Source organism: Phyllobates terribilis, unplaced genomic scaffold (genome assembly GCF_046119375.1).
Source record: "Phyllobates terribilis strain yellow unplaced genomic scaffold, ASM4611937v1 Scaffold_2__4_contigs__length_985480577, whole genome shotgun sequence".
NCBI lineage: Eukaryota > Metazoa > Chordata > Amphibia > Anura > Dendrobatidae > Phyllobates > Phyllobates terribilis.
Genome location: NW_027362762.1, coordinates 221,522,677 through 221,549,096, shown reverse-complemented (window position 1 = coordinate 221,549,096; position 26,420 = coordinate 221,522,677). Strand labels below are relative to the sequence as shown.

At 43.6% G+C, this 26,420-nt stretch overlaps 1 long non-coding RNA gene across 1 annotated transcript in view; it reads left to right on the top strand.

Annotated features, from left to right (window-relative positions):
- The first annotated feature begins 1,747 nt into the window (after positions 1-1,747).
- The window catches only part of LOC141251367 (uncharacterized), a 133,915-nt gene continuing 109,242 nt past the window's right edge, over positions 1,748-26,420 (top strand). The window contains exon 1 of the long non-coding RNA XR_012313114.1: positions 1,748-2,293. This is a non-coding gene — a long non-coding RNA (uncharacterized lncRNA). The remainder of the gene's footprint in view (positions 2,294-26,420) is intronic.

Genomic DNA, 26,420 nt, shown 5'->3' with positions numbered 1-26,420 from the left:
GCACTTCCGAATGCTAAGACTCTTGCTCAGGTTTTTAGTAATGAGATCGTGAAGATTCACGGTGTTCCTAGGTCCCAGCTTCCAGGAAGGATCTGTGTGCAAACGTGGTCAAGAACTACTGGAAACGTCTGACCTCTGTAATTGCAAACAAATATTTCTGTACCAAATATTAAGTTCTGTTTTTCTATTGTATCAAATACTTATTTCTTGTAATAAAATGCTAATTAATTATGTAAAAATCATATAATGTGATTTTCTGGATTTTTTTCAGATTCTGTCTCTCACATTTGAAACGTACCTATGGTAAAAATTACAGACCTCTCCATTCTTTGTAGGTGAGAAAATTGCAAAATTGGCAGTGTATCAAATACTTATTTTCTCCACTGTGTGTGTTACGATAGGACATTTTATAACATATATTCTTATCAATAGCAACTAATCAAAACCATGTAATTTACTGTTTTTTTATAAAGTTTGCAAATCATACTGCTCCTGTTATTCAGCCCGGGTATCTTGATCTAAAGGTCCCCCCGCACAATATGAGGCCCTCACAGTCCTCCCACATAGTATGATGTCCCCATACCACCAATCAAACAGTATGATGTCAACTCAAACAGTATAGTTTATATAGTATATATACAGTTATAGTACAGTATAGCACGACTCCTCAAATAATATGATGTCACCACACAGCTCCTCAAACAGTATGTCCCCATAAAGCCTTCAATGCAGTATGATGTCCCCCACGAAGCCCCCCAAATGGTATGATGACCCCACAGAGATCCCCACAGAGTTCAGTGTTTCCACAAAGCACATCACACAGTATGAGAAACCCATACAACCTTCTTTTCAGTATGATGTCCCCATACAGTCTTCCACATTGTATGATGTTCCCATATAGCTTTCCACACAGTATGTTGTTCCCACACAGCCCATCATGCCATATGTCTCCACAAAGCCCTCTACACAGCATGAGTTCCCTACACAACATCCCATGCAGTATGATGTCACAACAAAGCCCCCAATTCAGTATGATGTCCACACACAGCCCCTCTAGCTATGTCAAAAAACACTAAGTTCCTTACATTTTTAATGTTTACAGCAACAGTGGAGTTGGTGTATTTGTGACGCCCTGCTGTGCATGGAGTCACAGACCAAAGGGGGATGCATTTCAGGTTTTCTCCACAAGAGGCCCTCAGAGCATTCACACACCTCCACCCTACCTCAGAACCACCAGAGGGAACCCTTTAGGCTATGTGCCCACGTTGCATTTATGAAGCAGAAAATTTCTGCTGCATAAATGCAAGTCCTCTCCCGGAAAAACGCATGCGGAATTCCGCACGCGTTTATCGCGCATTTTTCGCGCGTTTATCACGCGTTTTCCACATGCGGAATTGCCTTGCGTTTTTTATGCATTGGACAAAGGCAATTCCGCTTGCGGAAACGCAAAATTAAATGACATGCTGCGGATTTTTGAACGCGGCATAAACGCTGCGGAAAAATCCGCAGCATGTGCATAGAACTTGCGGAATCCCATTGGGGACCATGGGGTGCGGATATACATGCGTTTTTCAAGCGTTTACGCTGCGGAAATTCCGCAGCATATACGCTTGAAAAATGCTACGTGGGCACACAGCCTTAGTGAATATATAAAGGAGGGTGGAGGCAGGAAGGGAGGAAGTTCAGTCAGTTGTCTAAGAAGTGAGTCTAGTCAGGAGTCTCTGCTGAGACACAGAAGGTTAGTGACTCAGCAGGTTTCTGCTGAGAGGAGTTGTTTGGAGTCTGCTGCAAGCAGTTCAGAGAGAGACAGCTAGGAGCGTTGCCGACGCTCTAAAGAGCGTCAGAAGAGGCAGCCAGCTTACTGCCAGTGTGTATAGCCTAGTGAGGGCCCAGAGTAGGCCGAAGGCTAGTGTAACAGTAGCTTTATAAGCTCACCCCAGAAATATACCGGACACTGGCTCCGAGTCTGCAGAGCAGTCTACCCTCTGTGGAAAACAACCAGATCTTTCCTGGAAGACTTCAGGTCTCAGGATAGCCCAGGAGCTGACACGTAACAGGACCAGGAGGCACGGAGGCTCCGCCATACCAGGAGCATGCTCTTCAGCAAAAGGCCCTAACACCAGATCAGCCGGCGCAACACAAGGACTAAGTTAGGCCTAGTTTCAGACAGGCCATAAACTACACAAGCGGCAAGGATACAGGAGGCCCTATACCTGCTCACTGGGGAGAGACCTGCAGTGCATCCCTCACCCTACAGTGCTCCGGGCGGTACCGCAACTCCACCAGTAAAAAGGTACTGAAGCCAAACGTGAGTGTGTCTCCCATTTTTCCTTGGACCCGGCTGGGTCACCGCCATATAGTGCACCTTACCGAACACCGCTGCCCTGAGGCCTAGCTCCACCTGTGGGGAGCTACCCCATCATAGCTGCCGTAACACCGGCCTCAGTGGACTGCCGCAGCGCTGGTGGTCCTCACCAGACACCACAGGTGGCGTCACGAACTTTCATTTTCCATTTAACCCCCTTTTTTTAAAGAGAGACCCCAGGGTACGGGCCCGGGAGCCAACCACCGCGACATCCCCCAAGGCCAGGCATTAAGGCCCGGGCGCCGAGTAGTCCCCATCCCCTGGGTGCCACATATTCATTAATCGCAGTGTGCTGACGCATCATGTATGTATATGTTTGTATTTTGCCCACGTATTTGTGCATCTGTACATTAATTTAATACTAAAGTTGTGAGGGCCCTAGTTTTTATGTTTGTTCTTTCTATTTTTTTTCACACAAATCGAGTTACTGTGTGAAAAAAATCGCAGCATGCACTATTCTGTTCTAAGAATCGAATGAGGACTGCCTGGGTGTGCACAAAAAAATCAGATCCCACTCAGATTTGAAATTCCTTGTTAATAATAATTGGGATAAAAGTAGGTGCCACATGTCCAAAATGTGTCATGAAGCCTTCCCAGACATAGGCGGATTATAATGAGGGCAATCTGAGCTACCGCCCAGGTCCTGGCGCTCCGGTGAGGCCCATGGTCCAAAAAGGAATTGCCAACATTATAATCTGCATGCAACTGCCCCGGCCACAATTTGTTTAAATGATACACCTACCGAAGGGGAGTTCCAGATTCTAATGGGGGCTCTGCCAGCTTGCTCGCCTGAAGAGTGAAGGGACAAGCAGGTGCTCCTGCCTGCCTAGTCTCCCTCCTCAAGTCCTTGCTCTGCACATCAGTAACTGCTGCCTCCACTGGGTCTGCCACTATTTAAAGTATGTATAATGTGGCAAACAGGCAGTGGTAGTAGTCAGCAGCGCTCTGTATGAAAGGGCAAGGGGCCATTATTGTCATTTTTAAAATGTGCATATAACGTGGGGAATGGGAGTAGACTGAAACTTCATGGGGCAAATGCCCCTGCATACTATGTGCCTTGGAAATGTTGATTGAATAATGTCAAATGCCCCTGCACACTGTGTACCCCTCCACCTTGGAAATGTTGCTTGCATAATGTCAAATGCCCCTGCACACTGTGTACCCCACCACCTTGGAAATTTTGCTTGTATCATGTAATTATATGTATGATACAAGCATAATTTCCAAGGTGAAGGGGTACACCGTGTGCAGGGGCATTTGACATTATGCAAGCAACATTTCCAAGGTGGAGGGGCATATAGTGTGCAATGGCGGTTGATATTATGCAAACAAAATTTCCAAGGCACATAGTGTGCAGGGGCATTTGTACCATGTAGTTTCAGACTAATTCCATCCCCCATATTTTTACACCACAATAAAAGACCCCTTGCCCTTAGATACAGAGTGCCACTGCAAATTCTGCTTCTCGGCATTTATACTACTGTCACTATTTCACAGTCTGCAGTCACATAGAGTTAGGAAACTAGACAAGCCCTTCAAAAGGAACATGTCTAGTAAAATATATGCTATTAACCTGGAGATATAGGGTTAATCTGCAGGCTAATAGCATTCTGAAGTCGTGTGGTTACCACACTTAGAGCCCCGCTGCCAGGAGGAAATTAACTTTCATCCTCCTGGCAGCCTCAGGCTTTCCGTGATATAGGTGCTGCTGGGCGGCTTCAGTATCAGCTCAGTGCATAGTGAGCGGCAGCTGTAACTATACCCCTGCACTTAAAGCTGGCACTAATGCTGAGCGGTCTGTCACTGCCGGGGCGCGGTTACAGCCAATATCAGTCTCTCACAGTCACGAGTGGAGCTGAGCTCTTTTGGCTGCTGTTAACTCCTTAAAAGGGTTTTCCACTACTCAGTAGAGATGAGCGTTGTTCTACTCGAACTGTTCGCCAATCTCAAATTCGAGCTGTTTTTCGCGGTGTTCGAGCCGTTCGGCGAACACGAACAATTTGAGAAAAATTCGGCTGTTCGAGGTTATGTTCGATAACTGTTCGTGCACCAAAATCATAACTGGATTTTTTCTCAGTAATGATGAAAATTAATGTTAATACGCAGTTTGAGTGTACAGCGGGGTGGGGGGAGGGGCAGGGGATGGATCTCTGCAGGAACAATGAAGATCTGCATTTTTTTTTCTCTTTCCCGCATTTGCAGTGGGGAGGTGCAATCTGTCAGCCTATCAGCAGCGCACACACGGAGCGAAGTGCTTTTTTTCACACAAGCAAGGGCATGTGTCATTGGCAGTGTATGTCACATGTCCTTGCCCTATAAGACCAAGCCATTTTCCCCGTCGCCACCATTTTCTCACTGCTGCAGCTGCGTGTTAGACGGCACCGCTGTTGCTGTGTGCGCTATACCTTGTTAATTTCAAGCCAATTTTCGCACAAATATACAGATAGCTTGGGAGTAGGGAATAGTTGTGATTGCAGTCCTTTTAAGGACTAGGTTACAGCATTTCCTACGACTTTTATCAGGGAGGTCTGTGCTCTTAAATAGATAGGTTGTGGGAGTAAAGACTAATTGTAATTGGAGTCCTTTTCAGGACTAGGTTACATGAGTTCCTATCAGTTTTTGCCAGGCAGGTCTGTGCCAGTGCTGTGCAAGTTTTTTTCACAGCATTTGGCTGAATCTAGCAAAGCTAATCCTTTTTGGCCTATTGCAGAGTGTGTTAGTCAGTGGAGTAGCCTATCTGTGTTGCAAGATATAACACCTGTGTATAGAATACCAATTTTTTTACTGCACCTAGTGAAGTAAAATCTTTTGGGAATAGCATCATTCTATTAGTCCATCTATACTGACCTCCATCAGGTTGCAAACTGAATATAATTTTTTTCTGCATCTAGCTCTGAAAAAATATTTGGGCTTCTAGCAGTGTGTGGGACTTGTTCTATTAGTCCTTCTATACTGACCTCCAGCAGGTTGCAAATTGAATATAATTTTTTTCTGCATCTAGCTCTGAAAAAATAGTTGGGCTTCTAGCGGTGTGTGGGACTTGGTCTATTAGTCCATCTATACTGACCTCCATCAGGTTGCAAATTAAAAATAATTTTTTTCTGCATCTAGCTCTGAAAAAATATTTGGGCTTCTAGCAGTGTGTGGGACTTGGTATATTAGTCCATCTATACTGACCTCCATCAGGTTGCAAATTAAAAATAATTTTTTTCTGCATCTAGCTCTGAAAAAATATTTGGGCTTCTAGCAGTGTGTGGGACTTGGTCTATTAGTCCATCTATACTGACCTCCATCAGGTTGCAAATTAAAAATATTTTTTTTCTGCATCTAGCTCTGAAAAAATATTTGGGCTTCTAGCAGTGTGTGGGACTTGGTCTATTAGTCCATCTATACTGACCTCCATCAGGTTGCAAATTAAAAATAATTTTTTTCTGCATCTAGCTCTGAAAAAATATTTGGGCTTCTAGCAGTGTGTGGGACTTGGTCTATTAGTCCATCTATACTGACCTCCATCAGGTTGCAAATTAAAAATAATTTTTTTCTTCATTTAGCTCTGAAAAAATATTTGGGCTTCTAGCAGTGTGTGGGACTTGTTCTATTAGTCCTTCTATACTGACCTCCAGCAGGTTGCAAATTGAATATAATTTTTTTCTGCATCTAGCTCTGAAAAAATAGTTGGGCTTCTAGCGGTGTGTGGGACTTGGTCTATTAGTCCATCTATACTGACCTCCATCAGGTTGCAAATTAAAAATAATTTTTTTCTGCATCTAGCTCTGAAAAAATATTTGGGCTTCTAGTGGTGTGTGGGACTTGGTCTATTAGTCCATCTATACTGACCTCCATCAGGTTGCAAATTAAAAATAATTTTTTTCTGCATCTAGCTCTGAAAAAATATTTGGGCTTCTAGCAGTGTGTGGGACTTGGTCTATTAGTCCATCTATACTGACCTCCATCAGGTTGCAAATTAAAAATAATTTTTTTCTGCATCTAGCTCTGAAAAAATATTTGGGCTTCTAGCGGTGTGTGGGACTTGGTCTATTAGTCCATCTATACTGACCTCCATCAGGTTGCAAATTAAAAATAATTTTTTTCTGCATCTAGCTCTGAAAAAATATTTGGGCTTCTAGCAGTGTGTGGGACTTGGTCTATTAGTCCATCTATACTGACCTCCATCAGGTTGCAAATTAAAAATATTTTTTTTCTTCATTTAGCTCTGAAAAAATATTTGGGCTTCTAGCAGTGTGTGGGACTTGTTCTATTAGTCCTTCTATACTGACCTCCAGCAGGTTGCAAATTGAATATAATTTTTTTCTGCATCTAGCTCTGAAAAAATAGTTGGGCTTCTAGCGGTGTGTGGGACTTGGTCTATTAGTCCATCTATACTGACCTCCATCAGGTTGCAAATTAAAAATATTTTTTTTCTACATCTAGCTCTGAAAAAATATTTGGACTTCTAGCAGTGTGTGGGACTTGGTCTATTAGTCCATCTATACTGACCTCCATCAGGTTGCAAATTAAAAATAATTTTTATCTGCATCTACAGTACCTCTGATAAAATATTTGGGCTTCTAGCAGTGTGTGGGACTATTTGTATTAGTCCATCTATACTGACCTCCATCAGGTTGCAAATTCAAAATAATTTTTTTCTGCATCTAACCCAGCCAATAGTTTTGGCCTAATACCACAGTTTGGCCACTCAGCTCTGCTCGGTTACCATCCATTGTTTTTTTGTGCAAACAACTTCAGAGTTGTGAATTAGTTAACCACCAAAATGAGTGGAAAAAGGCCTGCTGCTGGTGGAAAGGGGAATAGGCGTGTTGGGAAGGGGAAAAAAGGTTGTGTCCGTGGGGTAGGTGTTAAAGCAACAGTAACATCTGCAGAAGAAAGACCATCTTCCAGCCAAACTAAAATGTCTACTTCTTTTAGCGGACAATGTGATAAGATCCCTTTCTTACAGCCACGCCAATCGCTACAAATTCCAGATGAGGCACAAAAACAGCAGGTGCTTCAACGGATATCAAGTGCTCCTTTAAGTGGGCTCTCCTCCACATCAACTTCAACATCACAAATACTCCAGTCCTCAAAGGTGTCACCCAAATCGCACTTGCTTCCTCACAGCTCCCAAATCTCCAGCTGCCCGTCTGAGTATGAGGTAGAACAGATGGTTGAGTCTGCAGAGCTGTTTACTCATACTATAGCCTGGGAATCAGAGGTCGACTCCAGCGCTTCTGTGAATCCAGACGAGGAAATGATCTGCACTGATGCCCAGAATCTTTATGAGTCGGATCCAGGACCAGACGCAGAAGGTTCTGACCATAATGTAGACCCTCATTCCCAAACTGTAACTCCTGTTGGTGGAGACAATGAGGAAGACTATGATAAGACTCAAATACCTGATTGGAGCGACAACTTTAGTTTTTTGTCAGGGCAGGAACAGGTTGGCTCTGAGGACGACGGGTGTGATAACGCACAGGGTGATGATGATGAGGTCGGAGATCCCACTTACTGTCAACCCACAGTCAGCCAAGAGATGAGGTCAGCAGAGGAGGTGGAGGAAGATGCTAGTGACGACGAGGTCAGGTTGCGCCTTCCTGGACAGAGACGTAGTACTGGAAGCACGTCAACAACTGCATCCTCAAACACAACTCTGCCTCTCACCACAAGTCGTGGTGGCTCTTCAGGTCGCATGGGTGCTAAGCCTTGCATAGCCTGGGCATTTTTTCAGATCGATAAAGATGACCCAACTCGTGTTATCTGTAACATTTGTCAGCAAAAGCTAAGTAGAGGCCAAAAAATACATAGTTTGAGTACTTCATGCATGAACCGGCACATGGACATGAAGCATAAGTTGCAGTGGGAAGCTCAGTGTGCTACAATGCGGCCTAGCCGGCCGGGCCAATCACCGTCTGCCATATCTTGTGCATCCGCGGCCTCTTCATCCTCTGTGACTGGGGGGACAGCAGTCACACCTGTTTTGGGGCGCAGACCTGCCACCTCTTTACCCGCAACAGCCAGCGTGATTGGCAGGTCATCATTTTCTTTGGAGGTGGTAACACCAGCTGGTGTTGAGCGCTGTCCGACATCGATAGCACCACCTTTGGATCAAGGCAACCTAACATGTCCACCTGCATCTTCCTCACAGACCGGCAGTTTGCCGGGGACACCCTTATCAACCCCGTCTAAGCACAATAGCCAGCCCTCGGTCCCTCAGATGTGGACAAGTAAAAGACCATTTCCTCCTAGCCATGAGAAAGCTAAGAGGTTGAATTTCACCATCTGCAAGCTCTTGGCTACAGAAATGCTGCCTTTCCGCCTGGTGGACACAGAGGATTTTCGAGACCTTATGTCCGTCGCAGTGCCCCAGTACCAGATGCCCAGTCGGCACTACTTCTCAAAGAAAGGTGTGCCTGCGCTCCACCAGCATGTCGCACACAACATCACCGCTTCTTTGAGAAACTCTGTGTGTGACAGGGTGCATTTCACCACAGACACTTGGACGAGTAGGCATGGACAGGGGCGTTACATGTCGCTGACTGGGCACTGGGTAACTATGGTGACAGCAGGACAAGGGGCTGCTGTCCAAGTCTTGCCGTCCCCACGAGTTGTGCGTCAATGCTCTTTATGTCAAAGTTCCTCCACTGCTTCTGCCTCCTCAACCTCCTCTCGGTCTTCCACCTGCACCCAAAGCCTGTCTGGTCATGCCACAAGCTTTCTAACTGCGCAGAAGGGATCCTGCACACCTCCTTACTATGCTGGCAGTAGGGCTCAACGTCATCAGGCGGTTTTTACATTGAAATGTCTGGGAAATGTGAGTCACACAGCTGAGGAGTTGTGGTCAGCTCTGGAGAACCAATTTCATGAATGGTTGTCTCCACTGGACCTGAAACCAGGGAAGGCCGTGTGCGACAATGCTGCAAACCTGGGTGCGGCCCTTCGCCGGGGCAATGTCACACACGTGCCTTGTATGGCTCACGTGTTGAACCTGGTTGTCCAGCAATTTTTAGCCCACTATCCCAGACTAGATGGCCTTCTGCAGAGGGCACGGTCGCTGTGTGCTCACTTCCGCCGTTCGCATCCCGCAGCTCAGCGACTTACATCTCTACAGAAGTCGTTGGGCCTGCCACTTCACCGGCTAAAATGCGATGTGCCTACCCGGTGGAATTCAACTCTGCACATGTTGCAGCGACTGTGGCAGCACCGACAAGCCCTGGTGCAATACTTTCTGACGTATAGCCTGGGCCAACAAGATTCAGAGGTGGGGCAAATCACGCTGGAGGAGTGGTCTCAGATCAGGGACCTATGCACCCTTCTGCACAGTTTTGAAATGGCGACGAAGATGTTTAGTGCTGACGATGCCATTATCAGCATGACTATTCCGGTGATTTACATGCTGGAGCACATGTTAAACAGAATTCGGAGTCAGGTGGTGGCACAAGAGGAGGTGGAGGAAGTAGAGGAGGAGGAGTTGTATGCGGAAGGGCTAACATCTGCAAGGTCCAGACGGTCGGCAGCACCAAGGCGGCAGGCATGTGAGGGTGGGGGAGATGGTTTTACCAGGGCGCATGGTAGCAGCCAAACTAGTGAGGAAGGTGCAGGAGCCCAGGAAGAAGTGGAGGACGAACTGATGGAAGACTCATCAGATGAGGGAGACCTTGATCACATTTCTGTTGTGCGAGGTTGGGGGGAGAGGACAGAGGAAGGAAGCATGATTGTTACCTCGCCACCAACACAACAGGGACTTGGTGCTCCTGGATGCGCAACACACATGAGTGCCTTCTTGCTGCACTACCTGCAACATGACCCTCGAATTGTGAGAATTAGAAATAATCCTGACTACTGGGTTGCCACACTGTTAGATCCCCGGTACAAAAGTAAATTTGCAGAAATTATTCCTGCCATAGAAAGGGATGCACGCATGCAGGAGTATCAGCAGAGACTGTTGCAGAATCTTACATGTGCTTTTCCACAAAATACCAGTGGTGCACGTAGTGAATCTCACAGTTCCAACTTGCCAACCGTGGGACCGTCAAGTGTTCAGCACTCAAACCGTAACAGAACCACAGTATCTGCTGGTAACATCAATTTTGCGGAATCATTTCACCACTTTTTTAGCCCATCCTTTGCAAGGCCACAGGAGACAAGAAGTCTGACACATAGTCAACGCCTAGAGACGATGGTACAGGAGTATCTCCAAGTAAACATTGAAGCCACGACTGTGTCACTGGACCCTTGCTCTTTTTGGGCTTCCAATCTGGATAAATGGCCGGAGCTAGCCACTTACGCCTTGGAGATCTTGTTATGCCCCGCAGCCAGCGTTCTGTCTGAACGTGTGTTCAGCGCTGCTGGTGGTGTGCTGACAGATAAGCGCACGCGGCTCTCCACTGATAATGTAGACAGACTCACGTTCATAAAGATGAACAAATCATGGATCCGAAACGACTTTTCTACCCCTGTGTCATCCTGGGGAGAGTAAAAGCTTGATGATTGGTTAAAATCACCCTACCAACCGTTTTAAGCTTTCAAATTACTAATCATGTTTATCTGTATCTTGACTGGAAAATAATTTGGGCTTTGTAGCAGTGTGCAGCACTGATCCTATTAGGCCATCTATACTAAAGCTTCAGCAGATTTAAAATTAAAAATAATTTTTAGCTGCATCTAGCCCGGAAAATAATTTTGGGGCTCCGAGATGCGCAAGGCACATAAGTGCCTTCTTGCTGCACTACCTGCAGCATGACCCTCATATTGTCAGAATTCGAAGTAATCATGACTACTGGGTTGCCACACTCTTAGATCCCCCAAACTTTTCGATCAACCTTTTCATTTTAATAAAGACCAAAAAAATGGTCATTTTTGAAATTATAAGCATTAGCAGGTTGTTAGAAACTGAAATCAAACAGTTTTCAACTCAAAACTTTATTCTAGGTGATGTTACATTTTCACATAGGACCCCTTGTTCGAAAGGAGCTTCTGAACTCTCTCGTCCATTGAATTTGTCAGGTTTTGGATGGTTTCTGCTTCAATTGTTTTGCATGAGGACAGAATACCCTCCCAGAGCTGTTGCTTAGATGTGAACTGCCTCCCGCCATCATAGACACTCCTTTTAATGATGCTCCAAAGGTTCTGAATGGGGTAGAGGTCAGGGGAGCATGGGGGTCACACCATAAGTTTGTCCCCTTTTATGCCCATATCAGCCAGAGATGCAGATGTTTTATGTGCAGCATGAGATGGTGCATTATCATGCAGAAAAATGATCTTGCTGTGAAATACACGGTTCTTCTTCTTGAACCATGGCAGGAAGTGCTGTTTGAGAAAATCCACATACATTATGGAGTTCATCTTTAGCGCCTTCAGGGATCCTAAAGGGGCCGACAATCTCTCTCCCCATGATTCCAGCCCAAAACATTACTCCACCTCCTCCTTGTTGGCGCTGTAGCCGTGTTTGCGTGGGGTGTCCATCAACCAGCCATCCTCCACTCCATCCATCTGGACCATCGAGCGCTGCACGGCACTCATCCGTGAACAAAACAGTTTTGAAATCAGTCTTCATGTAATGTTTGGCCCACTGGAGCCGTTTCTGCTTGTGTGAAGTGGATAGAGGAGGTCGACAGGATGGCGCATGCACAGCTGCAAACCTCTGAAGGACCCTGCATCTTGTTGTTCGGGGGACGTTGGAGGCACAAGCAGCTTCAAAAACTTGTCTGCTGCTATGACAAGGCTTTTTTGCCGCTGCTCTTTCAACCTGACGTAATTGCCTGTAGGAAAGAGTCCTCAATTTGCCCTTATCAGCACGCACACGTGTGTACTGTGAATCAGCTACATACTTCTTGATTGCCAAGACACTTCATCCTGATCATCGCACAATGTTGATTGTAGTCATGCCTTGACCTAAACACTCCACAATTTGTTGCTTCTCAGCAGCCGACACATCCTTTTTCTTTCCCATTTTGGCAGAAAATGTAGGCTGCTTAATAATGTGAGAGAGCCTTCTTAAGTAGTCTTGCCTTTCATTGGACACACCTGCCAAACTAATTAGCACAGGTGTCTGCAATTGCTTACAGTGATAAAAAGAGCCCTGACACACATCACCATCAATGAGTTTAACTGACAAACAAACAAATTCTTCCCTTATCACTCCTAAACACTTTTTGTATAATAATTTGGAACGCGGTGTACATGTGCTTTTCCACAAAACACCAGCGGTTCACGTAGTGAATCTTACAGTTCTAACTTGCCAACCGTGGTCTGTATGGAATTGTTCAATAAAGGGCCCAAAATTAAGATAACATAGATGGGAGAGGTCTCTATGAATAGGAATTCCTAAGTATTTGATACCCTGTGAGGGCCAGGCAAAGGGAAAGTTGGACTGGATGGAATCCTATATGGATTTGGGGAGGGAGACATTGAGGGCCTCAGACTTCGCTGCATTGATTTTAAAATTTTACCATGTAACAAAGTGATCTATTTCAGCCATAACAGCATGGATGGATATATGTGATTGAGTGATATATACTAGGACATCATCAGCAAATAGAGAGCACTTGTACTCGGTGCCTCCCACCTCAATCCACCTAATATTGGGGTTATGGCGAATTGATGAGAGCAGGTGCTCCGTCACTAGGATGTATAAGAGAGGGGACAGAGAACATCCCTGCCTTGTCCAATTGGTGATTGTGAAAGGTGATGAAAATGTTCTGACGCACCCCCTGGGCCTTGGGACACCCGGAGCCGGACCCTTTTTGGTGGATGCTGGTGGTTGTAGTCTTCGTGGCGGCGACCCAGTTCCGTGGCTCAGGGCGGTCAAACCAGTGGCGGAACTATTTATGTGGTTTTCATGTTTAAATGTCCGACTACGCCACCCGTGGATTGTGGTCAGATTGAACCGCCGCTACAGGGCAGACCACTGAGGCTGGTGTTGTGGGTGCAGCAGAGCGTAGCATAACTCCCCACGGGAGGAGTATAGCCTCAGGGCAGTGTATGCGGAGGATGGGGGTGATGGTGCAGGGCAGCAGCAGTAACGACACGGAGTCAGTGATGCAGTTCAGGGCCTTTACTCACAGTTCTTATTATCCAGACCACGTCTGCAGGTAACGGCTGCCCACGTCGTACTGTGCTCACCAGGTGAGGGGCTCAGACAACTCCCAGATAACTTTGGAGCACTTCACAGGACCCCCTTTGTGTGTCCTTTGTCTGGCCTTTCTTACCAACACTTCTGTCCGGCTGCCTCGGGCCTCCTCTTGGTAAACTTGGCGCCAGTTTCCCTGACCCTATGTGGTGCCTTCCTAGCGGGTGTAGCGAGGGGCTGCGCCACATAAAATGTCAGAGCCTCCGGTTTCTAGCTGAGGGTCGTTTCCTGCCTCCACTAGTTCGGGGACCGGTCTCCCCCTTTGGCCTGACCCCTCCACGCAGGTGGATTCGGGCGTGCGGTGGCGACTCGCCCGTCCTCACCCCTGGGATCCCTTCATTCCTCGTTCCTGGAGCCTTCTCCGCTCCTCTTCCTTCCTTCTCCCTCTTCCAGGCCTGGGCCTCTGTTACTAGGCCCGCCTCCGGAGCAGAGCTCATGCAGAGCCCCTGCTCCCTGCCACTTCTGCTCAGACTTCTCTGCACTGAACTAAGATGGTGCCCACCTTTTATACTCCCTTCTCAATGCACCCAGGAACTGCTTCCTCCCTGCTCCTGCACTACAGGGTTCCCCTTCCTCAGTGTTCCCTCCCCCCACTCCAGCCAGGTACAGGGACTGTCGTGCCCATCTCAGGGGCATATTGGTCGCCCTGCCCCACGGCAATGTGGTGTAATGCATGCAGGTGTCGGGTCCTGATCCACACTCCATCCTTACCTGAGAGTGAGATATCACACCTCTGGGTGAGGTGCAATACGTCTGTAGCAACCGAGCCCTCAGGGTGCTACAGTTCCATTTATCTTCAGCCTAGGTGACGTATTGCGATACAGGGCCGTGATTTTGGCTATAAAAGGGTCCCCTAGACCCCTACCCCAAGCTTTTTAAGAGAATCATATATGGCGTGCCAGGAGACTCTATGGAATGCTTTCTCAGCATCCAACGAGAGTATCTAATTACAAATTTTTAACTGCATCTAGCCCAGGAAATACTTTGTGCCTAGTAGCAGTGTCTGCTAGTGAGAGGATTATCCCGGCTGTTAAGCAAGCTGCACCACCTGTAGTTTAGACACTTAATTTTTTCAAAGGAAATGCTTCGGGACCATGGGATACTTAGTGAAGAGCATCAGGAGGCACCCCAAGGCATAGGGGCTGGGACTGGCAGTAGGATGCCTTGCGGTGGACAGCCGAGCTCGATCCTTATAAAAGCTTTTTAACTGCAGCAGCTTTAGTGGACGCTACTGGAGCTGGAATTACCGCGGCTGCTGGCATGAGACTTGCCCTCCAATAGATCCTTGTAAATGGATTTAAAGTGTATTCATTCAAATTAGAGAGACAATTTAAATTAAAAAGCTTAGAGCTGCCTCCACCACAGGGGGGCTCGCTCGACCCACCAGCGGACAGGCACCAGTATTGGGAGAGGGGGGCTGGCCGTCAGGGTTCACCGCGGCTCTGGCACAAACCCGGCGACACGGAGGTGGCACGGGCAGGAGCGGACTGGCCGTGTCGGCTTCTCACTTTTTGGATTTTAGAAGGGCATGACATGCCTATATCTGTGTCTCCCCCTCCTTTTACTCCTCCACCTCTTTTGTTTTCGCATGACTATATATACTTGTCACTTTTCCATGTGTTAGTTATGTCTTCTGAGCAGTTTGTCAGCTTTTGGACACCTTTGAAGGTGTTTTCTATGTGTTTCTATGTGTTTTTGTTTGCCTGCCATTGGTTTTAACGGTGTTCGAAGGTGTTCGACGAACAGTTCGACGAACACACGGGTGTTCGACGAACCGAACCGAACTCGAACACTACGGGGGTGGCTCAACACTACTACTCAGACAACCCCATCTCAATCCTTATGTTTACCCCTTGTAAAATAACACTTATACTCACCGCCAGCACCGTACCAATGGTGTCATTGGTATGGCACCAGCAGTGAGTATATGTAAAAAAGTACTTATTTCCATATATTGTTCTATTGAGGACTCCTTATCAGATGCGATCGATCAAAGACTATCATGATATTCTTATAAAAATAGTATCGATTTATTCTTGTATTGTCCATTAAAAATAATGATTTCAGTAATTACATAAAATAGTTAAATAGTTACAAAGTGATTGTCCATTTGTCCATAATTAGCTTAATAGTTGAGATTCACCCATCTTTTCCTGGGATCCTGAATGGTAGATTGCGTCTGTCTGTGACCAGCACGTGTGTCAGGATGACACCATGTGTCCGGGTAAAGCACACGTCTCCTTGGGCCTACATTAACAGCTGTTTCTTTCACACAAAGATCCTCGTCCAGTGTCCTGTGAAATGGCAAGAGCGCCCCTCTGTCTCTAACATGGGGTTATATAGCCCGGTCATACCAGCTGTTCTTCTACTTATAGTACTAAGTAATAATACACAAATAGCGCATGTCATCTAGAAACCCTAGCACAATGGCTGATGCAATCTTATGCAATATATGGTACAGAATTCAGAATTAAGAATAAAATGAATATCTGTAATTAATATTTAACAATTCCCCCTTTTGAGGATGACAGACATCAACTGAAATCCTCAAAGTAGATAGGTTCATCATTAGGATAACAGTATCATTTTTCTTTTCTTCTTCCTTGGCAATATTATTTATTGTTCATAATAATAATATCAATATCAGATTATTGTTATACGTATTCAATAGCATAATGATGTAAATTCATGTTATGGTAAGGCGTGACTAATATTCATTTAACATGTATAATTATACTTCCCTAAATCTAAATCGAAGTAATCACGGGTCCAATCGTCATCATCTGATATCATCGGGTTTTCGTCTCTTCTTCTTCTTGGTTCTTTTAAAACACAGTCTTTAGATGAAAATTCCTTTGAAATAAATTATAGCGTGTAGATATTGTACAGTTCATAATTGTATTCATTATTGTTCAGTCCATAAACTGTACTCTTTATTTGAAAGATCATGTGTGTCAATTGATAAGAAAACAAAGTCCATGGATGAAATGTAGCTTTAATATTTGTGCAGTGTCACCTGGACTTACGTTGGATTGTCTTTGGATAATTCCGGAATCCTCCGTGTCACCGCACTGGTCTCGTGTCACTTTTGGAATAGATGTGACGTCTTTGGTCAGCAAAGCAAGGGTTAGGCTGCGTGCCCACGATGCGTTTTTCATGCGTTTCCGCTGCGGAATTTCCGCAGCAGAAATGCATCAAAAACGCATGGTAATCCGCACCCCATGGTCCCCAATGGCATTCCGCAATGTCAATGCACATGCTGCGGATTTTTCCGCAGCGTTTCTGCAGCGCTCATAAATCCGCAGCATGTTCATTAATTTTGCGGAAGCGCAGCGGAATTGCCGCCATTGACTTGCATTGAGACGCATAATATCCGTGTCTGTACATTTGTACACGCGGATAATATGCGTTTCAATGTGCAGATGGTACCCAAGTCTGGAGGAGAGGAGAAAAAAAGAATAAAATAATAAATAAAGTTTATATTCACCTGTCCGGCGGCCCCTGCAGCGCTTCTCCTTCCAGGACCTGAGATGACGTCACGGTCATGTGACCGCAGGCTGTCTCGCAATATGCCGGCAACCCGGAAGGAGCGCGACAACACACGCGGCAGCACACACGGCGGGGGATCGGTAAGTATAGCTTTATTTTTTACGGTCACACTATATAAATCCATGCTGTTTGCATGGATTTATACAGTGTGGTCTAGTTGTTAAGCACTTTCCAAGTGATGCTATCGCCCGGAAAGTGCTTATAGTCCTCATGCGTAAACGCATGCATAAACGCATGTTTATACGCCTGTATTCTGCAGGAAAAGCGCATGCACAATCTGCATGCGTTTTTTCTGGCAAGGGAGATGCAGAAACGCTGCAGAAATTTTCTGCGTCATTTCTGCATCGTGGGCACATGGCCTTAACTTGACACTTCCCTGCTTTATATAGCACCATAACCAATGCTTAGTCCTTAATGTTCAAGACACATACTGTATTTCAGGCTGGCAGCTTTCTGACAATTACCTGTTCACCAACTTTCATTGAAGCATTGCAGGTGATAAGAAAACAATGGAACATGATGAAAACTTGAACACAACCCAGTTCATATAGGATCATCGTCTTCTGCAGTCCTGGGGGTCAGTGGTGAGAATGTATTGTATGTAATTGACACAGTCTATTACTATTCAGCATTCACACCTGTTACCTCCTGCAACTTCCGAATATCGGTTGTTTCTTCTTGTAACTTTTGAGAATCTCTTTGATTTATAAATATGAAAAGTCTTTATTAAGATAGAATTCATAATTGCGATGTCTTGATTGAAGTCTTCATTCCCTAATCTGATACCAAATATGGCAATTTTCCTAACCTATAATATCACAGCTTACCATAGCAATCAGTAATATACATCTAATTATTATTAAAATATTAAAATAAATTGTTTGGAATAATAAAACAATAATAGATAGTAATTCATTATTAATCAACTTCTTCATGTGATAGAACATTTTTATGTCATAGGTGTAATTAATAATGTTGAGCGAGTATGTTCTGTTCCGAGTATGCTTGGGCGAGCTCTGAGTATTTACAGCTGCTCGGTGATATGGTTGAATCGCTCCCGTGTGAATGATTTGCAACTATTTGACAGCTTTATTACATGTGAGGAATGTGTAAGAAATAGACATTCCTCACATGTAATAAAGCTGTCAAACAGTTGCAAATCATGAACACGGGAGCGATTCAACCATATCACCGAGCAGCTGTAAATACTCGGAGCTCGGCCCGAGCGTACTCGGCGAAAGGGTTAATAGAACATACTCGCTCAACACTAGTAATTACTTTTTCCAACCCATAGGTGTCAGTGTGATTTGAAACAACAAGTGTTTATATCTTTATTAAACCAATAATACCAAAGAATGTATACTCAGGAAACCAAAATGAATAAATATATGAATGAATGAATGAATAAATGCAAGAATGACTTATTGTGTTTACTCAGAAAATTAAAAAAAAATTCTTCTTATATTGGAACCATATCATTATATTTAATGAAGCAATATTCTTGTACTAGACATTACTTTATCAAATATTAATGTGTTTTCTCAATTGAGATGTTGAACTGAAATAAAATCAAAAAATGAGAATTAAAAATGAAGAATAAAAATAAGGCCTTTATATGTTAATGACAAATGCTGAGTAATTATATTCTCCATAAAAATTCCCTTATATTTCCATTATCTGGATGATTTCATATTTGTCATAACCTTGTATTACCAAAAATGATTAAATTATGCAACTTTGCATGTAATACCCTTCTTAATTATAACATTGCACCTTATTAACATTTCTTCTTCATTAAAATGTGTGAAAAATAAGTATTGATCAAAAGTGATTATGTAATCAGGGTCAAAAAACACATTTTCCCCTTTAATACCAAAAAATATTATTTTATAAAATAATTTATGTATCAGAGCCTAAATTTAAAATAATTATTCTTCTATAAATATTTTGCATACATTTCATATCAATGTGTAGCATATATTTGTCTGAAGAGGTGTGTACCTATTTAGGTAACCATAAAAAAAAATAATATCCTTCAATACTATAAAATTATCACGTGGAAAAATTATTCTAAATGTAAATTTGCTTTATAAACCATTTTGATGTGTGGTTGCCCTTATCCACTATTAGCTAAATCATGAAATAATAATTACTTAAGAAATATATATATATATATATTATGTAGATAATACTTAATAATTATGTATCATAATTTTCTCAGAATTAAATGTATTTTTGTACCTTCACATAAAGAAACTTTTTTTTTCAAACATACATGAGGCCTCTGTCACACAAATCACACATAGTAGCTGAAGCAAATGAGCAGCTGCTATTTCACTCAGACATTCACAGATTTGTTGAACTCAAACATTCCACATATGATTTTATAGATATACACTGCTCAAAAAAATAAAGGGAACACTTAAACAACAGAATATAACTCCAAGTAAATCAAACTTCTGTGAAATCAAATTGTTCACTTAGGAAGCAACACTGATTGACAATCAATTTCACATGTTGTTGTACAAATGGAATAGATAATAGATGGAAATTATTGGCAATTATCAAGACACACTCAATAAGGCTGCGTGCACACGATGCGTTTTTCATGCGTTTCATGCGTTTCTGCACACGATGCGTCTCAATGTGCGGATGGTACCCAGTTCTGGAGGAGAGAAGACTCTCATCCAGACCTAGGTACCATTGTACCTGTAAAAAAAAGAATAAAATAAAAAATAAAGTTTATATTCACCTGTCCGGCGGCCCCTGCAGCGCTTACCTTCCAGGACCTGAGATGACTTCACGGTCATGTAACCGCAGGCTGTCTCGCGATGTGCCGGCAACCCGGAAGAAGCCAGGACGAGCGCTGCAGCACACGCCGGGGCATCGGGGGTGAGTATAGCTTTATTTTTTTTATTTTTACGGTCACACTGTATAAATCCATGCCGTTTGCATGGATTTATACTGTGTGACCTAGTTGTCAAGCACTTTCCAAGTGATGCTATCACCTGGAAAGTGCTTGTCAGTCTGCATGCGGAAACACATGCGTTAACGCATGTGGATACGCATGTGAATCCGCATGTATTCCGCATGTATTCTGCAGGAAAAACGCATGCACAATCTGCATGCATTTTTTCTGCCAGGGAGATGCAGAAATGCTGCCGAAATTTTCTGCTTCATTTATGCATCGTGGGCACATAGCCTAAAGGAGTGTTTCTGCAGGTGGGGACCACAGACCACATCTCAGTACCAATGCTTTCCGGCTGATGTTTTTGTCACTTTTGAATGTTGGTTGTGATTTGAAACTCGTGGTAGCATGAGACGGACTCTACAACCCACAGAAATTGCTCAGGTAGTGCAGCTCATCCAGGATGGCACATCAATGCGAGCTGTGGCAAGAAGGTTTGCTGTGTCTGTCAGCGTAGTGTCCAGAGGCTGGAGGCGCTACCAGGAGACAGGCCAGTACACCAGGATACGTGGAGGGGGGCCATAGGAGGGCAACAACCCAGCAGCAGGATCGCTACCTCCACCTTTACGCAAGGAGGAACAGGAGGAGCACTGCCAGAGCCCTGCAAAATGACCTTCAGCAGGCCACAAATGTGCATGTGTCTGCACAACGGTTAGAAACCGACTCCATGAGGGTGGTATGAGGGCCCGATGTCCACAGATGGGGGTTGTGCTCATAGCCCAACACCGTGCAGGACGCTTGGCATTTGCCACAGTACACCAGAATTGGCAAAGTCGCCACTGGCGCCCTGTGCTCTTCACAGATGAAACCAGGTTCACACTGAGCACATGTGACAGATGTGACAGAGTCTGGAGACTCCATGGAGAGCGATCTGCTGCCTGCAACATCCTTCAGCATGACTGGTTTGGCAGTGGGTCAGTAATGGTGTGGGGTGGCATTTCTTTGGAGGGCCGCACAGCCCTCCATGTGCTTGCCAGAGGTAGCCTCACTGCCATTAGGTACCGAGATGAGATCCTCAGACCCCTTGTGAGACCATATGCTGGTGCGGTTGGCCCTGGGTTCCTCCTAATGCAGGACAATGCCAGACCTCATGTGGCTGGAGTGTGTCAGCAGTTCCTGCAAGATGAAGGCATTGAAGCTATGGACTGGCCCGCCCGTTCCCCAGACCTGAATCCAATTGAGCACATCTGGGACATCATGTCTCGCTCCATCCACCAACACCACAGACTGTCCAGGAGTTGGCGGATGCTTTAGTCCAGGTCTGGGAGGAAATCCCACAGGGGACCATCTGCAACCTCATCAGGAGCATGCCCAGGCATTGTAGGGAGGTCATACAGGCACATAGAGACCACACACAATACTGAGCCTAATTTTGACTTGTTTTAAGGACATTACATCAAAGTTGGATCAGCCTGTAGTGTGTTTTTCCACTTTAATTTGGGGGGTAACTCCAAATCCAGGCCTCCATTGGTTAATAAATTTGATTTCCATTGATGATTTTTGTGTGATTTTGTTGTCAGCACATTCAACTTTGTACAGAACAAAGTATTCAATGAGAATATTTCATTCATTCAGATCTAGGATGTGCTATTTGAGTGTTCCCTTTATTTTTTTGAGCAGTGTATACATATTTTACCCAAAATGTTTGTATCCTAATTATCAATGCGCATTGTAAACTACTAAATTTAATATCTTAATATTTCTTTGAATATTCCCCAAGTGCATATAATATAATATAAGATTTTTCTGAAATTTAAGACGCTTGAAAAAAAATGCTCTTGACTTGCAAAAATAGAAATGTCTTAGATTCTTTTTTTACTGGCTACCAGGTTTAATTTACACCAACTAAAGATAGGATGAATGGAAATTCATATTATTTGCTCAAAGTTCAAAGGCTGCAGCTGTCACACGTCATGCTTTATAAAGCACAAACACTTCATGCACAGAAAATATTAGCAGCACAAAATAAATAATTAATAAATGTTACACGTTATATACCGTATTTTTCAGACTATAAGACGCACCGGAGCATAAGACGCACCTAGGTTTTAGAGAAGGAAAATAGGAAAAAAATATTTAAGCAAAAAATGTGGTCATGATGCCCTGTTATAGGGGAGGGAGTCTGCTGCTGACACTGGTATTGGGGTAATGTCCCCCAATTCTGTTAATATCCTCCATCCTGATATGTATGGCCCCTTCTTCCTGGTATACGTGGCCCCCATCCCATCTTGGTATACGTGGCCCTCATCCCCATCCTGGAATGCATGGCACCCCTTGATCCCCCATCCTGGTATGCATGGCACCCCTTGATCACCCATCCTGGTATGTATGGAACCTCTTGAGCCTCCATCCTGGTATGTATGGCACCCCTTGAGCCCCTATCCTGGTTTTCTTGCCACCCCTTGAGCCACCATCCTGGTATGCATGGCACCCCTTGAGCCGCCATCCTGGTATGCATGGCACCCCTTGATCACCCATCCTGGTATGCATGGCACCCCTTTATCCCCCATCCTGGTATTCATAGCACTCCTTGATTCCCCCCATCCTGGTATTCATGGCACCCCTTGAGCCCCCACACTGGCATGCATGGCACCACTTGATACCTCATCCTGGTATGCTTGGCACCTCTGGAGCCCCCATCCTGGTATGCTTGGCACCCCTTAAGCCCCCATCCTGGTATGCTTGGCACCCCTTGAGCCCCCGTCCTGCTGCCCACAAAAAAAAAACAATCATACTCACCTCCTCTCTCCTCCAGTGCTGTCCCGCTCTGCTGCTGACACTCTCACCGTGTGAGCCGCGCATGGCGTCCCTGCCATGCGCCCTCCCACAGTGTGAGAGCGCGCACACAGTACTGCAGCGCGGCTCCTTCTGCCGCTCTGTGGTCAGTGTGCCTGCTATTAAAGACCATGGATATTCACTACAACCCATGGGAGTGGGTTGTAGTGAATATTCATGAGCTTTAATAGCGGGCACACAGACCGCAGAGCACAGCAGGAGCCGCGTTGCGTTACAGTGTGCCAGCTATTAAGGAAAATAAATATTCCCTGCCCCCCATGCAGATGGGCGTGGGGAGCAGGGAATATTCATTTTCTTTTGTAGCGGGCACAGCGCAAGCTGCAGCAGTCGGCTGCTGCGTCCTGTGCCCCGCTGATCCCCCGCTGCTGCTCCCCCAGACCTCCTACCACACAGAGCCACAGTATATGCAGGAAGATAGTATTCGGACTATAAGATGCACCCACTTTCCTCCAAAATTTTGGAGAAAAAAAGTCCGTCTTATAGTCTGAAAAATACGGTAGTTCAGCTAGTTATATTGTTATTATTTTAAAATGTTATATACATAAAATCATGCAATTTTTTCCAACTTCCTGTGTGAATAAAGAAATAAATCTATTTTAGAGTTGTTTGATCAAATCCTGCTTTGAAATTAAAATTCTAAGGAAACATAAAAGATAAGATTAAATATCAAATTCATAAAGAACAGAATTATTTAAATATCTTATACATATATTGGTTCTAATGTAATTCAAAATATTGCTACTTTAATTTATATATGAGGTTCTATTTTATTAATTAACCAATTTTTAATTATTACTATAAATATATAAATACAATTATACACAATCTCTACTGTATACAAGTGTGTATATATATATATCTATACATATAAATCTACAAAAACTATATAACTTCACAATTTTACTGTATAAAATAATAAATAACTAATGATACATTGTAACACTTTGATACAACATATAGCTACAGTTTTTTCCATTCCCTAAACCAAATCTTATGTCTCCGTCAAAAATCTCGAGAAAAGCTCTGTTTAGAAAAGACATTTTCCTATCCTTCAAAAGCTCAGATAATCGACTGTTCTTCAGTCTACATTACATGATGTCACTGTAAGCTGGTCTCACCTGTCTCTGTCCGTCAATTTTAGCCATTTTGTTTTTTAGAGAGAAGTCACAGCTTTGAATTTTTAACTATTTCTGTGAAGAAATTAGCTTTTGAATCATATCAAATGTCTTATAACATATATGAAATCTTCTGCGTATTTCATAGATTTCATTTTGAGGATGACTCATTGACTTCTGATATTTTTCCTTTTCTGGTTTTACAAATTTAGCTTGATTTATTTTCTTTGCACGATTTTCATGTTTTCTAACAAAATCAAGCAACTGCGCACATTTAAATAAAGTAGTTTTTGTGACGCAATAACTCGAGATACTGGATTTAAGAATTTGAATTTTTGTACAAAAGTTGTTATCATTTGTTGTAATTTTCCATTTTTGATGAGAGCTTTGTACAACTGTTCAAATATGGACATGAATGTATATGTACATTCTTTCCTACCAATCCTTAATTTTTGCTGATCATCTATGTCTGGGAAATCCTTTGTGGCACAATAAATAAAATATTTTAATCTGTCCGAATCATTTTTCGCTTCATTAGGAGAGTCATTTTCAGAGGGCATTAAAATGAAATGTCTGGCAAATGTCACAGGAATCCACATTTAAATAGTTGATTCCTCTCCTCATTGGATAAATCAAACTTATCAGCAAAGCTCTCAAATATCTCTGAATTTCTACAGACATGGATTTTGACATCATATTTTGGCATGATTTTGTATAATTTTAGCAAATTTTTCCTAACTTTAATTTGGAATTGGGCCTCGGTAGTTTCTAATTTCTCTGCTATTTTTAGTAGCCTTTGAGCGTCCGTTCCTCCTAAGTCACCTAGGTCCATTATCATGTCTCTGCCCACATCACCTAATATGTCAGTTTCTCATATGTCAATCATGTTTCCTCCCATGTCAGTTTTTTGTATGTCCGTCTCTTCCTCAGATGCAAGGTCACCTTCAGTTCTTGTTACAGACACGTGTCTTACTTCTTGCTCAATTTCCACATTACAGTCAGAATCAGTATCACCATTTGACACTATTTCTACACAATTGTCCTGCTTAGACTTCTCTGACACAAGACTATGAAATACATCTACCAACTGTAGAACATTTCTCAATTTTTCTTTGTCTCTATGAAAAGATACCAACTTAGAATCTAACTGTAAATTCTACAATTCACATTCTCTATAGGCTAAGCCACAAAACATCTACTGTAAGTCAGCTTCGTCAGTATCCTTAAATTTCAATTTACTTTTCTTAGCAAAAGAAGAAATTATATCCATATTTTGCTTACCTACAGATTTCTTAGCTTCTGATGATCAGCACGTATTATCCTCAACTCGTCTGATCTTTGTAGTAGTTCTGGTGCCTGTCAATCCATCTGGAGAATATATTAGTCCTCAATCTGTAGGTTCTTTCTGATTCTTGTGACAAAGTTAGTGGATTTTCTGACACTTGAACAACAGCTGTTCAGCTCGTCTCGTCTCTCCCCCCTTTGTTCAAGAAGGAAATTCACTTGAAAACACGAAAAATCAGGACTGGCTGAGGCTCGCCAATGTAAAAAAATACTTATTTCCATATATTTTTCTATCGATGACTTCTTATCAGATGCGATCGATCAAAGACTATCACTATATTCTTATAAAAATATGTATCGATTTATTCTTGGATTGTCCATTAAAAAGAATAATTGCAGTAGTTACATAAAATAGTTAAATAGTTACAAAGTGATTGTCTATTTATCCATAATTAGCTTAATAGTTGAGATTCACACATCTTTTCCTGGGATCCTGAATGGTAGGTTGCATCTGTCTGTGTCCAGCACGTGTGTCAGGATGACACCATGTGTCCGGGTAAAGCACGTGTCTCCTTGGGCCTACATCAGCAGCTGTTTCCTTCACACACCGATCCTCGCCCAGTGTCCTGTGAAATGGCAAGAGCACCCCCCCGTCTCTAACTTGGGGTTATATAGCCTGGTCATACCAGCTGTTCTTCTACTTATGGTGCTAACTAAAAATATACAAATAGCGCATGTCGTCTAGAAACCTTAGCACGATGGCTGATGCAATCTTATGCAATATATGGTACAGAATTCAGAATTAAGAATAAAGTGAAAATCCATAATTAATATTTAACAGTATAAGTGTTGTTATTTTACAAGGGGGAAACATAAGGATTGAGATGGGGTTGTCTGAGTAGTGAAAAACTCCTTTAAAAGGAACTTGTCATGTCGGATAATGCTACTAACCTGCTGATGTAGGGTTATTCTGCAGGTTAATAGTATTAGAAAAGTGCCCAACAGCTGTACTGAAAGTGCAGCTGATTGGGAAAAAATTGACTTTATTCATCCCATGAACCATTGGCTTTCAGTCATAGAGCTGGCTGTTCAATGATGCACTGCATTGGGAGCTGTCAGTCAAAGTGCTAGGGCATGCTTACAGGCTATAAGCTATGTGAGAGCTCATACTATATATTGAGGACTATGTGCGGTTTCATACTGTATGTAGGGGGCTAT